Source organism: Phyllobates terribilis, unplaced genomic scaffold (assembly GCF_046119375.1).
Source record: "Phyllobates terribilis strain yellow unplaced genomic scaffold, ASM4611937v1 Scaffold_5__5_contigs__length_657084704, whole genome shotgun sequence".
NCBI lineage: Eukaryota > Metazoa > Chordata > Amphibia > Anura > Dendrobatidae > Phyllobates > Phyllobates terribilis.
Window position 1 is genome coordinate 43029506 of NW_027362765.1, and position 17824 is coordinate 43047329.

Here is a 17824-nt window from a genome sequence, read left to right on the forward strand (position 1 = left end):
AACATTAACAGAAATAAACACTAGAAATAGATCACTCTGTTTGTAATGACTCCATATAATATATGAGTTTCACTTTTTGCATTGAAGAACTGAAATAAATTAACTTTTTGATGATATTCTAATTTAGTGAGATGCATCTGTATATGAAAATGCAGGCATTATAAACAACTAATAACAGGACGGAGACACAATAAGCAAATGTAGTATGTAACATTCAAAAAAAAATATGATAATACTAATAAGAGTCATAGCTGCACAAAATATATACTAAGGTTAAGTGCCCACGATACAGAAATGCTGCAGATTTTTTCTGCATCTCCCTGGCAGGAAAAACGCATGCGGATTGTACATGCGGATTGTACATGCATTTTTCCTGCCAGGGACAAGCGGATGTGAAGCGTTCTTCACTTGCATTTCTGCATGCGGGTTGACAAGCGCTTTTCCAAGCGATTTTAGCATCACTTGGAAAAGTGCTTGACAACTTGGTCACACTATATAAATCCATGCAACCGGCATGGATTTATATAATGTGACCAAGTTAATAGTTAAAAAAAGAATAAAAATGGTAACAAATAAAAAAAACACATTATACTCACCTTCTGATGGCCCGCTGTCTCCTCTCCGGTGCGTCCGTTCTCTTGTACAGCTCGTGGTGGTGTAAAAGGACCTTCCATGACGTCATTTAGTCATGTGACAGGTCACGCGAACGCCAACGTCAGCGGTCGCGTGACCTGTCACATGACTAAATGACATCATGGAAGGTCCTTTTACACCATCGTGAGCCACCGGGGAGCCAGGACGCACCATAGAGGAGACCGGGCAACATCGGAAGGTAAGTATAATGTATATTTTTTATTTTTAATTCTTTTTTTTTAACAGGTACTATGGTACCTGGGTCTGGAGGAGAGTCTCCTCTTCTCCAGACCTGGGTACCATCCGCACATTGAATCGCTTAATATCCGCATGTGCACATGTAGTGATGTGGATATTAAGCGATTCAATGCAAGTCAATGGCGGCAATTACACTGCGTGTCCGCAAAATTAATGGACATGCTGCGGATTTTTCCGCAATGATAATCCGCAGCGGAAATTTCGCAGCATGTGCACAGCACATGCGGATTATCATTGGGGACCAATGGGCACGTATTACCAAGTGTTTTTTAAGCTTTTTCGCTGAAGAAATTTTGCGGCAAAAACGCTTGAAAAACGCATAGTGGGCACGCAGCCTAAGTATATGTTTGAAAGGTAGATGGGAAGCACTTGAAAAATCTCCAAGAAAATAAATTTTTCCTTGATATGTGGTAGTGGTATTTAGTAATTAGGTGGTATACCAGTATACCAAGGTACACAGTGGAAAGAAACTAAAAGAAAGTACAGGAATCATACAATGAAAGGATGACACCAGTAGCGTAACTAGAGTCTGATGCACCCCGATGCAAGATTTGGACCGGGGCAACTAGTCAATCATAGTAGTATAATGCACCCCAGTCATCCTATAAAGTATAATGCACCCGTAGTCATCCATAGTAGAATTATGCACCCTCATAGTCATCCTATAAAGTATAATGCTCCCCAAAGTCATCCTATAAAGTATAATGCACTCCCATAATCATCCATAGTAGTATAATGCACCCCTATAGTCATCCTATAATGCACCCCCATAATCATCCATAATAGTATAATGCACCCCAAAGTCATCGCATAAAGTATAATGCACCCCCATAGACATCCTATAAAGTATAATGCACACGATTGTCATCCATAGTAGTAGTATTCATTCCATTGTCATCCATAGTAGTATAATTCACTCCCATTGTCATCCATAGTAGTATAATGCACCCCATTGTCATCCATAGTAGTAGAATGCACCCCTATTGTCATCCATATTAGTATAATGCACCCCATTGTCATCCATAGTAGTATAATGCACCCCCATTGTCATCCATAGTAGTATAATGCACCCCATTGTTATCCATAGTAGTATAATGCACCCCATACTTAAAAATAAATACTCACCGTTCCTTCACTCCTGTGCCATGCGCTTCCTCTTTTGAAGCCAGCAGCTGACTCCAGCGTGCGCTGGGAGCGTGTGACGTCACTGCCATGCACCCGTCATGTGCACGTGACATCAGCTGCTGGCCTCTGATTGTCCGGCAGTGTATACTGTGTGTGGATCAGTGCGCCGCAATAGTTCAACTGTATGTGCATCCAAGGTTTTGCTGGTGTTGGCGGGCCCCGGGCCTCATCTGCCGGGCCCCTGACCCTCCAGACCCAGTTGCAGCGGCGTCCACTGCGACCATGGTCATTACGCCACTGGATGACACTGCCGCCTCCACCATTACTACAGATATATTCCTATCACTACTTCCCCCCTTGATTTTTATGTTCTTGATGTGACCTCCTTCACTCCAACTGTACCTTCATTCATGTTTCTGTACTTTTATTCCACCTTTTATTTCTTGTTTCAGCCATCCGTTCATTGTATGATTCCTGTACTTTCTGTTACTTTCTTTACTCTGTCTAATTTGGTATTTTGGTAATACACCACCTAGTGGCTAAATCACATTACCACATACCAAGCAAAATGTCTTTTCCTGGAGATTTTCCAAGTGCTTCCCATGTACCTTTCACACATATACTTAGTATATCTTTTGTGCTACTGTGTCTGTTATTAGTATTATCATATTAGTTTGTGAATGTTACATATTAAATTTGTTTTTTGTGCCTCTGTCCTGTTATTAGTTATTTATATTGCCTGCATTTTCATATACACTGCTCAAAAAAATAAAGGGAACACTTAAACAACAGAATATAACTCCAAGTAAATCAAACTTCTGTGAAATCAAACTGTCCACTTAGGAAGCAACACTGATTGACAATCAATTTCACATGCTGTTGTGCAAATGGAATAGACAATAGGTGGAAATTATTGGCAATTATCAAGACACGCTCAATAAAGGAGTGGTCCTGCAGGTGGGGACCACAGACCACATCTCAGTACCAATGCTTTCTGGCTGATGTTTTGGTCACTTTTGAATGTTGGTTGTGCTTTCACATTCGTGGTAGCATGAGATGGACTCTACAAACCACAGAAGTTGCTCAGGTAATGCAGCTCATCCAGGATGGCACATCCATGCGAGCTGTGGCAAGAAGGTTTGCTGTGTCTGTCAGCGTAGAGTCCAGAGGCTGGCGGCGCTACCAGGAGACAGGCCAGTACACCAGGAGACGTGAAGGGGGCCGTAGGAGGGCAACAACCCAGCAGCAGGACCGCTACCTCTCACAGCCCAACACCATGCAGGATGCTTGGCAGTTGCCACAGAACACCTGGATTGGCAAAGTTGGCACTGGCACCCTGAGCTCTTCACAGATGAAAGCAGGTTCACACTAAGCACATGTGTCAGACGTGACAGAGTCTGTGGAGAGTGGAGAGTGATCTGCTGCCTGCAACATCCTTCAGCATGACCGGTTTGACAGTGGGTCAGTAATGGTGTGAGGTGGCATTTCTTTGGAGCACCGCACAGCCCTCCATGTGCTCGCCAGAGGTAGCCTGACTGCCATTAGGTACCGAGATGAGATCCTCAGACCCCTTGTGAGACCATATGCTGGTGCGGTTGGCCCTGGGTTCCTCCTAATGCAGGACAATGCCAGACCTCATGTGGCTGGAGTGTGTCAGCAGTTCCTGCAAGATGAAGGCATTGAAGCTATGAAATGGCCCGCCCGTTCCCCAGACCTGAATCCGATTGAGCACATCTGGGACATCATGTCTCGCTCCATCCACCAATGTCACGTTGCACCACAGACTGTCCAGGAGTTGGCGGATGCTTTAGTCCAGGTATGGGAGGAGATCCCACAGGAGACCATCTGTAACCTCATCAGGAGCATGCCCAGGCGTTGTAGGGAGGTCATACAGGCACGTGGAGGCCACACACAATACTGAGCCTCATTTTGAATTGTTTTAAGGACATTACATCAAAGTTGGATCAGCCTGTAGTGTGTTTTTCCACTTTAATTTTGGGGGTGACTCCAAATCCAGGCCTCCATTGGTTAATAAATTTGATTTCCATTGATGATTTTTGTGTGATTTTGTTGTCAGTACATTCAACTTTGTACAGAACAAAGTATTCAATGAGAATATTTCATTCATTCAGATCTAGGATGTGTTATTTGAGTGTTCCCTTTATTTTTTTGAGCAGTGTATATCATGAATATATTGAATTATTCTTTTGTATATAACACTGACAGAAGTTATCTATTTTCTATTTTTGACATACGTCATTCTTCTTGGCACGAATTTTACACGGTTGAGCAGACCTTCTATTCTCAATATATCTAAGTCAATGTCTGAGCACAAGACTAATATATTGTGAGATGATTTGCATTATAAGTCCTATCTGTCTGTATCATACAACTAATAATTCAAGTTTTATATTCTGGTGGGAGTGAAGGAGAGGGAAAAGTAGATACAGATTAGTGTGTGGTCTAAAAATAATTGGGTTTAGTAGTTGTGAGTCAGTGAGGGGAATTATATGCGAGGGACGGTATGTATCCCACAGAATGCACATAGAAGCATATTGAACCTGTTGAAGTGCATTGCAATCACAGACATAGCTGTGGTTGCAGTGCAGAGTAAAAGTAAGTTTGGACTTGGTCAATTTGACCAAGGCAGATTTAGTAAACCCGGCATGGGCTTTTATTCTTGGAGTGGACTACAGTATGGCAGTGGGGCGGTTCACTCCCTCCAGCCCGGGTCTTACAAATGGCTCACAGATTCATTTTAAAAACCTGCAGCAAAGGTTTGGGTGTGAGTGTTGGGATTGCTAGCAGCAGAGCAGGAAGCTCTGCAAGCTTGTGTGAAGCTGAACACAGGCCTGTAAAGGCAACGTATCTGATGCACCCTAAGTGACACGGCGCAGACGTCTCCCATGGCAACATGGTTACACGGACTGTGTGGATATCCCGGCTGTGATCCATATGACAGCTTTTGCATTTGAGTTGGGAGTTTTTGGCAAATAAAGACGTTTAAGTTGGATTTTCCTTGGGTCACTGCCTCATTACCGCACAGTGTGAACACCGCTGCACTACATAGTATAGATAAGGAAAAAAAATCAGAAATTCTGTAAAATAATAAAAACAGTAATATTCACATTGACTATGTCCTTCTGCACTCCCTCCAACACTGGTGCAGTCTCCTCCAGTCTCTCTACTTTCTGCTTCGTCTGGACAAACGTGATCCCTGCAGCCATTCAGTGGTCGAAGAAGCGACCAACAGCTAGTGATTGCGAAAATGGAGAAGCTGTCTTAGTAAGCCATTCAAGTTATAATCATGTCCTTACAAGAAAAGAGAATAGAACATCTACATTACACATCTCATCACAAGTTTCCCCTTATTATCTCCAGTAATTGTATTATTATATGGGATTCTTTATGATGTTACATCGTCATCTTCTTCCCATTCAGGTCCCTACAATATCGGATCCTCTCAGTGGAGATCTTCTATATAAAAGAATTTTCCTGATTGACCCATCAAGGATGGATAGGAGCAGGGACAAGATGGCAGAGAGGATATTACACCTCACCCTAGAGATCCTCTTCCGGCTTACTGGAGAGGTGAGAGATTCTGATGTCGTCACATTACATCATTCTTATCTATGGGAATAGCAGATGGAGAGATGAGGACTCTGGAAATGTCTGTAGTGAGATTTATTCATGTGTCTGTCCATAACCAGGATTACACAGTAGTGAAGAAGACCTCTAGTGACCGCTGTCAGGCCCCTGTGTCTGAGGGATGGGGAAGACTCCTGAGCCCAATCATGGGACCTCCACCTCACCCCCTGATACATGAGGACATCAATGACCAGAAGATCCTAGAGCTCACCTACAAGATGATTGAACTGCTGACTGGAGAGGTGACACTGCTGGGAATGCTGGGACATTATACAGTAATGCTATGAAGGGATCCCCCGATGACCTATTATTGTATGTGTCAGATTCCTATAAGGTGTCAGGATGTCACCGTCTATTTCTCCATGGAAGAGTGGGAGTATTTAGAAGGACACAAGGATCTGTACAAGGACATCATGATGGAGGTTTCCCATCTCCTCACATCACCAGGTAATAGACAGTACTTAATACACACGGCCTATAATTATCTGTATGTAAAGAATGAATTCAGTCCCTGTATGTGTTTCCTCCAGTTGTATCCAGTAAGAGGACAACACCAGAGAGAAGTCCCCGTCCTCTTCTTCCACAGGACTGTAAACAAGAAGATCCCAATGTTCCTCAGGATCATCAGGTAGATGGAGAGAAGGTGTCATGAGATCTCCCCTATGATGTGTAGGCGGCTGTGAAGGTCTTGTGCTCAGTCTTGTTTTTTCCCCAGTATTATATGTTTTATAGTCGTGTGATGAGAACGGGAGAGATGGCAGGATTAGAGCTGATCATAGATGTGACTTCTCCATCTGTCTGTGACTTTTACAATATTTTTTTCAGGGTGAAGATCTGACCCATATTAATACTACAGAGACATATGTGAGGGGTGATGAGCGGTGTAAAGAGGAGATTCCTATATGTAACAGCACAGGTGAGTAGTAACCACTAAATGCAGCGAAGTCACAGATTATTCTCCATCACCAGCTTGTAAAATTGTGTCGCACTTTTTAGGGTTTGTTCATTCACAGCTTTTTGTAATGTGCATTTTTTACTAAGTGAAAGATTTAGAGCCTAAACAAAAAACACAATTTTAACATTTTTTTTATTAACGCATTTTAGCCACAATTGTTTACAGGCCAGAATTGAAGTAACATACTTTTCCGCATAGAAAAATATAGGGCCGATCTCTGTACAATCAGTTCTGTCCGTTTGATCATGTTATAGGTCCAGCCTAACTCCATCCACAGCTTGAATGGATTTCTAACTGCTGTGGACAGTGATTTTTCTACATTGGTCACATGTTTGTCCGGAAGAGGAAGCCTGGAGACTGGTTAGGTACCTGGCAAGCAGTGGAAGAGGATTATTAATAATAATTAATAATAATAATATCTCACGAGATATAAACCTTTGAGGGTAATGGACTTGGTAACAATATCTATAGTGCATGTGTTGTACACCAGCCCCAGCATGAACTCCGTGAGGTGGCTCCTCAGAAAAGATAAGTAACCCGCTTATAAGATTGACTTTTTACCTTAAAAACAGAATAATGTTTATTCCCAGTGGTTGCACAGTACCGAAAACAAAACTACAAACTTAAATCCTTAGCATTGTCCAGGCACTAACTAAACAAAACAGAGCCTGCCTACTCAGACACAGCTGAGCTAGTTTAAGTTTGGTCACACAAAACAGTTATCATCCCTAGCAACTAGTGATACTTACAGATTTGTGCAAGGGGGAAGCCGTGGGGAATCGGTGAATGACGTGCCGGATGACGCGCTGGGGTCACGTGACCCAGAAGTTAGAGGTACCGGAAGCAGTGGCCAGCATATTAGAAACTGTCTCCACTGCTTGGGTGCTTCCCAGCCCATCTGTTCCCTAGTGTATGATGAAGTAAAATTGCGAGCAGCAGCAAGTTGATCAGCAGCAATAGCATCATCTGCTGCCTGGGAAACCCCAAGAGCGTGTGGAGCGGCGTAACCCTCTTGGTAGTGGAGGGAACTGCTGTATTGTGGAGAAACGTAGTTCTATGAGCAGGTCCAGCCAACGAAGCTTCAGCAGGATGCACGAATCTGCAGCCTCTAGGGAGGATCCCCCGACTGAGAAATGTCCTTCGTCTCAACCGCTATCTTTTGATTGAGTCAAGGTAGTAAGTGAAAAGTTCACTTGGTAATAGGGTGTCTCTTCTTTATTGTTATTTACCAGGGAAAGAAGTGCATTTATAAGTCCAAGCACAGGGAATGTGCTTAGTGCCAAGCCCTATTGTCAGACTCCTATCAAAAAAGGCTCGTTCAGTCATGTATTGATCAGATAGTGGCAGAGGAGACCCCTAACTTTTCTTCAGGCTTAAAGTCCCTTATTAAAACTGAGATCAGCAAGGTCCTTTCTAGAAAAAGGAAACGGAGGGGCGGAATACGGAGGTCTCCCCTGTGTCGGATGTCTCTCCTGTATCTGATGATGAGGATAGCTCAGATGGTCTCTCCCCGTTGGCATCACCCTCGGATAGTGACTCTGGTCGCCATTGTTTTCCTCTGAATGAAGTTGATTGGTTCGTTAAGGCTGTCCGTTCTAACATGGGCATTGCGCATGCTAGGTCGGAGAGGTCGGTGCAGGATTTGATTTCTTGTAGTTTAGATCAAAGGAGGAAGAGATTTTTTCCATTAAATGAGAAAATCCAGGGGTTAGTAAAGAAGAAGTGGAAAAGACCAGAGAGGTAGGGCTCCCTCCCCCTTTTGTTTAAGAGAAAGTACCCCTTTGAATAATGTTCTTCATCTTCTTGGGACAAAGCCCCTAAACTGGACGTGGCTATAACTGTAACGGGTCTGGGAGGTGGAACCTCAGAGCAACTATACATAGGGGCAGTCCTTGTAAGGAAGCGGGTGGCTCCCAGGGAAGGCGGGCAGGTAGTCACGGCAAGTGACAGGGACAGTCTCTGGGTAGAAGGGCAGGAGGTCACGGCAAGTGACGGGGACAGTCTCTGGGTAGAAGGGCAGGAGGTCACGGCAAGTAACGGGGACAGTCTCTTGACAGGCGGATGGTCACGGCAAGTGACAGCAGGGTAAGAGTCTCTAGACTGGCAGGTGGTCACGGCAAGTGACGGCTGAGCCTCCAGGTAGGCTAGCAGGCGGGTTGCAGGTAGGCGCTCCCAGGTGAGCGGGCAAGAGTCTCTGGACAGGCAGGTGGTCACGGCAAGTGACGGCAGAGCCTCCAGGTAGGCTAGCAGACAGGTAGCAGGTGAGCGCTCCCAGGTGAGCGGGCAAGAGTCTCTGGACAGGCAGGTGGTCACGGCAAGTGACGGCAGAGCCTCCAGGTAGGCTAGCAGGCAGGTAGCAGGTGAGCACTCCCAGGTGAGCGGGTGGACAGATCCATAGACAGACTGACAGGTGTTGGAAGGCACACTGTCGGACCGCAGGAATGCAAGCAGATAGACAGGAATCAGGTAGGTATCAAGCAGAGATCTGGCAGGTAACTGGCAGGTATCTGGTAACGGGACCTGAGGGCTGAAGCAGAGTTGAAAGGCTTTGCAACAACATTGCTCGGGCACCTCCATTTTGGAGGAGGTTCCTTATATATGGTGAGGTCCTCCGGCCATTGGCCGGGGACTCCTTAGGACGACGCGCGCGGCCCCTTTAAGAGAGGGGGAGCGCGCGCGCCCTAAGCACAGAGGCCGGGAAGCTGCGCGCGCTGCCAGCAGAGCGGGAGGAAGCCGCCAGGCACGGAGCGGAGAGGTGAAGGGAACGGCGTCCCTGCCTAGCAGGAGGTAGGGACGCCGACGCTACAATAACTAAGGACTTGATAGGAAGGCAGACACCTTTCTCAAAGGTACTTGGGAAACATGGACGGGAGCCTTAAAGCCGGCAGTAGCGGCAACGTGCACATCCAGATCCCTGATGATCTGGTTGGAACAATTAGAATCCCAGTTAAAGGACAACGTGGCAAGGAAGGAGGTCTTGTCCACCATTCCACTAATGCAAGACGCAGCAGCCTTCTTGGCAAATGCCTTGGTGGACTCTGTGAGATTGGCGACGAGGTCGGCCGCCCTTTCTAATACTGCCTGTCGAGCTTTGTGGCTCAAGTGTTGGCCGGGATATGTTGAATCTGCAAAAATCCAGATTATTACCCCTGAAAGCTCAGCAATTTCTTGGAATCATACTGGATTTAGAGATACAGGAATCTCGCCTCCCGGTTTCCAAAATAAAAAAGATCCAATACCAGGTGAAAGAAGCTATAGGAGCCCCCTGTATGTCTCTTAGAAATGCATTGTGTTACGCTCGCACCCGGACTGACTGGCGTGAGCGTGATTAGTGATCCCACTGTACCATGAACCGAGGAGTGCCTGAAGGGGCGTAACTAAGTATCTACCCGATCCGACCAAGGTCGCACGGCGGCTAACAACTCCGTGAACCAAGGAGGAACCGAGCAGAGGGACCAGGTGCCACTCCAGGTCAGACCCCGGTCACAGCTGTTGACCCACACCGGGGAATGCAGGAATAGGCAGGTTAGGCTGGCATACAGACAGGTGGGTATTGGCAGGCACGGCTGGTATGCAGACAGGTGGATACTGGTAAGCACGGCTGGTATGCAGACAGGTGGGTGCTGGCAAGCACGGCTGGTATGCAGACAGGGGGGGTACTAGCAGGTTGGAGCGCAGGCTGGATAGAGTCCAGTACAGACTGGGAGGCAGGAACAGAGCCGCAGATGCGGTAGACAAGCAGAGTAAAGCGAAACCGCCGGAGCGGAGGACAAGGCAGAGCAGAGCGGAACCGCAGGTGTGGTGATCAAGGCTGAGCAGAGAGGAACCGCCGGAGCTGTAGGCTAGGCAGAGCAGAGAGGAACCGCCGGAGCAGTGGGCTAGGCAGAGCAGAGGGGAACCGCCGGAGTGGTGAGCACGCAGAGCAGAACTAAACCGCAGGTGCGGTGAACAAGGCAGAGCAGAGAGAAACCACCGGAGCGGTGGGCTAGGCCGAGCAGAGGGGAACCGCCAGAGCGGTGGGCAAGTCAGAGCAGAGAGAAGCAGCCGGAGCGGTGGGTAAGTCAGAGGAGAGAGAAACCGCCGGAGCGGTGGGAAAGTCAGAGCAGAGAGAAACCACCGGAGAGGTGGGCAAGTCAGAGTAGAGGGAAACCGCCGGAGCGGTGGGCAGATCAGAGCAGAGAGAAACCGCCGGAGCGGTGGGCAAGACAGAGCGGAGCGAAACCGCAGGTGCGGTGGACAAGGCAGAGAGGACAGGGCTCTGTTCACATGGAACAGACTGGAAAATACAGGAAGATACAGAGGAAGGGAAAAGGGACAAGCAGAACCAGATACACACAAGGTACTTACTATGAAGTAGCGAGTGAACACAAAACTCACAAACAGAAGTACAGAGACAACGAGTAGGAGTTAGGTGCAGGTTCAGGCAATGCAGGAAAAGGGAAGGTACGGACATAGAGACAAACAGGTAACAGGCTAGGATACAGTTCAGACAGGAACTGCTACTGCAAGGAGATACAAGAACAGGCCTGGGTATACAGCCCCCAGAGGCGGAAACAGACTAGAAGTCACAGGTAACAGGCCTGGGTATACAGGCCCCAGAGTAGCGGAAACAGACTAGAAGTCAGAGATAACAGGTCTGGGAATGCAGCCTCCAGAGTGGCAGAAACAGACTAGAAGTCAGAGATAACAGGACAGGACCTGGCAATACAGTTGCAAAGACAAACTGAGTGAAGGAGTTGCTCAGGCACCTCCTACTGGGTGGAGGGGGTTTAAATATCCAGTGACTCACAGCAATAGGCTGGAGACGCATTAGGGGTGCGCCCACAGCAGCTATAAGAATCAGGAAGTAACCGGGCCGCCGCCCTAAGCCGTCAAGGGACATGCACACAGCATGAACTGGAGCAGGAATAGCAGACTGGACAGACAGGTAAGATTGCGGTCTTGCATAGTGGGAGGTGGTGCACTATGCAAGCACGCCGCCAGGCATGTTACACATTGTCATGGTCATGGTACTTTAACGTCATGCTTCCCGGCTGTTTTATGGGCACAATTCCATTCCAGGGTTCTGCAATGAAATGTGTTGCACAATGAATCTTCCCTTAAAGGGCATTTGATAAAGAACGCAAGTGAGCGTTCAAAACGCGTCTTGCTCCCCTACCCTGTCTATGCAACCTTTGTAATTTTTGCAAGTTTTTAATGGACGAAAAATAAAGAAAGAATTATTTTACCAGACGCTGGAACAACTATCCCTTTTTTTTTTTTTTTAAATGTTGCATTACCTGATATGTCAGTGGACACTTTTTAAAATTAAAGAGTCTAAAAATTAATCAAAACGTTTTTCAAAAAATGTTCTTAAGAGTATAAAAACCCACTCAAAATCACACACCTTTTCTTAATAAAGAAATGTAAAAAGTAGGCATATTTGGTATCCCCACGTCTGTAAGAGGAAGATCTATTAAAATATACCATTGATTAACCTGTAAGGTAAACGATACAACCACTTTTTTTATTTTTTACAAAGTTCTGAAATTTTATAAGGTACCGGCTTATCAAGGAGCAGAAGAAGATGGCAATGGAGGTCTGTCCTTTTCAGTGATGAGTTCAGTTTTTGTTTTGGATGCAATGATAGACAGAGATTGGTCTGGAGACTATGGGGACTATGCAATGAAGAAGCCTTAACACTGGCCCTTCTCCCATGATTATGGTGTGGAATGGCCTCATGTATAATGGCTGGACCTCTCTATTTTTCATTCAAGGTACACTAGTAGCTCAGCGTTACATTTATTTTATTGTGGAATCCGTGGTCTGGCCATTTCTCAAAAGCGTGACAAGAGCCATATTTCAACACACACGAGTGCTTCAGACCACATATGCTTGTGCTGTTGTGAGCAGCCTGCATGGCTTAAACAGCATCTCCAGACTTCTCTCCAATCGCATGCATCTGAGGCAATTGCAAAGGGAGCTGCCAGCAATGGATCTTGAAGAGTTTTTGTCATGGATGTGTCAGGTGTGACAGACAGTCGCTCTGTAGCCAGCTGTAGAAGGTCACTGCACTTGGCATTGCAGACGCCTTCTTGATCCTCTCATCTCTAGTATAGCTATATCCTTCTTCCTTTAGAACCCAGCAGCGACCTCCACCTTTTGCTGCTCATTGACACACCCTTGCTTGGTAGTTAAATACGCTCAGTTTCTCCAGAGAGTCGCTGGTGATAGTTCTATGTACCTATCTGCCGACTTGGAGTACTGGCAGTCGGCTGGTCTCGTCTTTGGTGCCCTTGGAGGACAGTTGGCGTTATCTCTCTGGTGTCTGCTCAGTTTAAGTGTATCCCCTTTGTTTGTTTACCTCTTATTGTCTTTAGTTTGTAGTGGTGCCTGACTAGTATTCACCCCATTCCTTCCCTATCCAGGGCCTAGCTCTAGGGACATTCAGGGCTTAGGTTCCTGCTCGGCAATTAGTGCAGAAGAGTAGGCAGGGTAATATTAGATCTGCCTAGGGGTCTCCACTCCCCCCCTTTCCCTAGTTGTTGGGCTCCCTTCCCCCTCTTCCCATCATTGTACATTTATTCCTTCCCTCACCTTGTATGACATTTTCTTACTCAAATTAATTCAGAGTTGTAGAACATTCCTCAGACGACCATTAATAACCTTATTGATAGCAGAAAAGGCGATTAAGTGTGTGTACTTTTGCACAAGCTGTTCATACTTGATCCTGAAAATGATACTGAGATGTTTTTAAAAAAAATTAAATTTTTTCCATCATTTCCATATTTTTAACGTGTTTTTCGATGCTGTGATTTCCATAATTTCACAACTTTTCCTTCTGTGCAATTTTAATATGATGGAGTGTGGTAAGTATGACTTATTGTGGTAAGTTTCTGCCACTGCTCCCGAGGTCTAGCATTCCCTGCCAGGTTGATATCATGTCAACAGCACCGCAATCAGTCAATGGACTCAATAACTGAATGGCAGAGCGCTATCAATGTGATGTAAGCGCTGCAGCCAATACCAGACATCAGGAGAAGTGGCAGATACTCGCCTGTGGACCAGGGGAAGAGGAGTCCACCGCAGTTAGTTTTTTTTAGAGCAAAATGGACATGTTTTTTTGAAAGGGAACAACCCCTTCAATGTTATTGGTCATTTATTCTCCTATGATTATGCTTACCAACAAGGTGGTGCAAACTGTATGAACCCTAATGCTGGCCAAAACAGAAAGTCAGTGCAAGGAATCCCGAGTACATAGGAATTAGTCGCTGACTGGCATTTTATAGTTTATGAGGTAAAAAATGATCCAGGTCATACACAGAAGTTATGCAGCTGGACTTCAATTTTTATTGAAAAAAAAATATATGTTTCAAATTTTTATTTTTGACAGATAACTGGACTATGATTTCAGAGGAATATCTGATATTTTCAGATTTTAATGCAAATGATCATAGTATCACAACTGATACCTTTGAAGAGCATCCCATTATGCCAGACATACCTCCAGTCCTTCTGAAGCAAGACAAATATAACAAAAGGGATGGTGAACATCAAAGAGCGCACACAAGAAAGAAACCATTTTCATGTTCAGAATGTGGGAAATCTTGTATAACGAAATCTGATCTTACCAAACATCAGAGAACTCACACAGGGGAGAAGCCATTTTCATGTTCAGAATGTAGGAAATGTTTTGCAGACAAATCAACTCTTGTAAAACATCAGAAAATTCACACAGTGGAGAAGACCTTTTCATGTTCACAATGTGGAAAATGTTATTTTACAAAATCTGATCTTGTTAAACATCAGCGAAATCACACATGGGAGAAGCCATTTTCATGTTCAGAATGTGGGAAATGTTGTTCTTCAAAATCTGATCTTACTAAACATCATCTAATTCACACTGGGGAAAAGCCATTTTCGTGTTCAGAGTGTGGGAAATGTTTCAATCGGAAAACAAATCTTGCTTCACATCTGAGAATTCACACAGGGGAGAAGCCATTTTCATGTTCAGAATGTGGGAAATGTTTTACAGAGAAAGCACATCTTGTTAGACATCAAAGATTTCACACAGGGGAGAAGCCATTTTCATGTTTAGAATGTGGGAAATGCTGGTCTTCAAAATCTGATCTTGTTAAACATCAGACAATTCATACAGGGGAGAAGCCATTTTCATGTTCAGTATGTGGGAAATGTTTTAATCACAAATCAGTTTTAGTCTCGCATGAAAAGATTCACACAGGGGAGAAACCATTTTCGTGTTCTGAATGTGGGAAATGTTTTAATCGGAAAACAAATCTTGCTAGACATCTGAGAATTCACGCAGGGGAGCAGCCATTTTTCTGATCAGAATGTGGGAAAAGTTTTACAAACACATCAAATGTACAGAGAAGTCACACATTAGAGAAGTCACGCAGGGGAGAAGTCATTTTCATTTTCAAAATGTGAGGAAATTTAAAATAAAAATCACATGGGTAAATATCCATTTTCTTTTAAATTATTAACTTGGCAAATTGTACGAGTGACAGTCAATATAAAATCACGTCGTCCAACAAGAGAAATGGAAAACAAATGAAAGCACTCAATGATGACTAATAAATGTAAGCAATTACCAATAAACATCTATTATCAAAAAGCAAACAATGGAAATAAAGCACCTATAAACTGACTGGGCACTTTATTATAGACACCCATCTATTAGTACATTGGACCTCCTATGGCCTTTCTAAGTACAGCAATTTCTTCCCACAAAAATATGAAATTCAGGAATATTGTCCCATGCTGTTAGAACTCTCCTGTTAGGTTTTTTCTATTTTGCTGGTCACATGACCTTTTTGCCTATTTAATCCTGCTCCTCCCTTATGGCCATGCTGGACTTCATTGTAATTTCTACTCTTAAGCTAGCCAGGTGCTTTGTTACCTTTCTCAGTCAGTTTAGCTAGGTCTTTTTGACCTTTATGTTCTATGTTGTGTATTTGTCTTTTTACTGCTACAATTTCTGCTAGGAGGTGTCCATCTTTCTCCCAGTCCCTAGTTCTTGTAGGGATCCCTCCCTCACATCTATAGGTCTTCGTTCAGACTAGCTGAGGACTTTAGCGGGTCTGATCGCAGGATCAGGTTCCCCGTTACATCGTAGGGATGTAGCTTAGTTCTATTATAGGGACAGATCTCCTGTCTTTCCTTAGTGCTTGTAGCCTTTCATAACAGTAAGTCCAGCCCAAAAATATCTCTAAGGAAAGACCTCCTGTTTTCATCATGGTGTCGGTTCAGGATTTGGCTCAACGCCTGCAGTGACTCTCTCTGGAGGTGGCCGAGCTCCAACAACACGTGAGTAGCTGTTCTGGAGCGCATTTTGTGGAGCCAAAGGTACGATTGCCTGATTTATTTTTTGGTGAACAACAAGATTTTTTTTTCCTTTAAAAATGCTTGTTTATTGTATTTTCGTTTGAGACCCAGATCCTCTGGGGATGAATCACAGCACATAGGGTTCATAATGTCACTTTTGCGCAAAGAACCTCAGGGATGGGCCTTTTCTCTCCAACCTAGTGATCCGTGCTTTAGATCAGTGGATATTTTTTTTTCTGCTTTGGGGTTGTTGTATGATGATCCTGATCGTGTCTCATCAGCTGAGACGGAATTGAGACTTTTGAGACAGGGATCAGGTAATGTGGAAAATTATTGTACTCACTTCCGTCGGTGGTCTGCTCAGGTGGGGTGGAACGATTCAGCTCTGAAAAGTTTGTTTCTTGCTGGGCTAGGTGAAAGGGTTAAGGATCTGCTTATTGCTTATCCTACACCTGGGAACTTGCAGGAGGCAATGCAATTAGCTATACGGGTGAACAGGAGACCGTGCAAGGGTTAATGAGGGTAAATCCTTTGCCATGTCAGCTCCTAGTCTTGAGAGGGTCTGTACTGACATTGGAGAGCCGATGGAGATTGGGGCGATGTCACCCCGCTCTCAGGAAAAAGACCGCAGGTTTTCTGAAGGTTTGTGCTTTTATTGCGGAAAATCTGACCACTTTATTAAGAACTGTGAGCTTCGTTTGAACAAAGAAAAAAAAAAGGTCAGTTACGCCCGTATTGCCTGTTTAAATTCTAAGGGGGTATTTCTTTCTGTAAGCACCTCAGTCCAGGAGGAATTGATTGAATTTCGGGTATTTGTGGATTGTGGTTCTACACTCAATGTGATTGACAAGGGATTTTTGGAAAAACTTAAATTAAAACCCAAACCTTTGTCATCCCCTATTGCCGTGGTTTCTGTCGATGGCTCTCCCTTGAAATGTGTTACTCACAAGGTTTATGAATTTCCCCTCACTATTAATGGTATTCACCAAGAAAATTTGGATTTGGTAGTATTAAATAATTTGCCTTCTCCAGTAATTTTGGGCTTATCCTGGTTAAAATTGCACAATCCTGTACTGGATTGGTCTACTAATGAAATTAAGTCCTGGAGCCCTAAGTGTTATGACAAGTGTTGTAACGGGCGCATTGCTGCTGTGGATAAAGGGAAATTACCTGTACCTATTCAGGATTTTTGGAAAGTTTTTTCTGAGGAGGAGTCACAAATTTTGCCTCCCCATAGAGACTATGATTGTACCATTGAATTTGTCCCTGGAGCGACTCTTCCTAAAAGTCGTTTATTTAATCTTACTATTCCTGAGAGAAAGGCTTTGGAGGAATACATACAGACGAGCTTGGCCGCCGGTCATATCAGACCCTCTAAGTCACCTGTGGCTGTTGGATTTTTTTTTTGTTAAAAAAAAGGACGGCGGTTTATGTCCTTGTCTGGACTTTCACGAGATTAATAAAATTACTGTACGTAATCCCTACCCACTGCCATTGATTCCTGATTTGTTTAACCAGTTAGTGGGGGCCAAGTGGTTCTCTAAAATTGATCTCCGGGGGGCATACAATTTGTTGCGCATGAAGGAGGGTGATGAATGGAAGACTGCTTTTAACACTCCTGTGGGTCATTTTGAGAATCTGGTTATGCCTTTTGGTCTTACCAATGCACCAGAATTTTTTCAGAATCTTATTAATGACATCCTTAGACCTTTGATCGGCAAAAATGTGGTTGTGTATTTGGATGACATTTTGATTTATTGGCCTGATCTGGAGTCTCATTGGCGGAGCGTACGTGAGGTATTACAGTTATTAATTGACAATTCGCTTTTTGCTAAGCTAGAGAAATGTGAGTTCGCTGTACAGAGAATTAGTTTTTGGGCT

At 44.5% G+C, this 17824-nt stretch overlaps 1 pseudogene; it reads left to right on the top strand.

The window, feature by feature from the left end:
- LOC141270618 (uncharacterized) overlaps nucleotides 1-17824 on the top strand; it is a 76931-nt pseudogene that overhangs the window by 7886 nt on the left and 51221 nt on the right.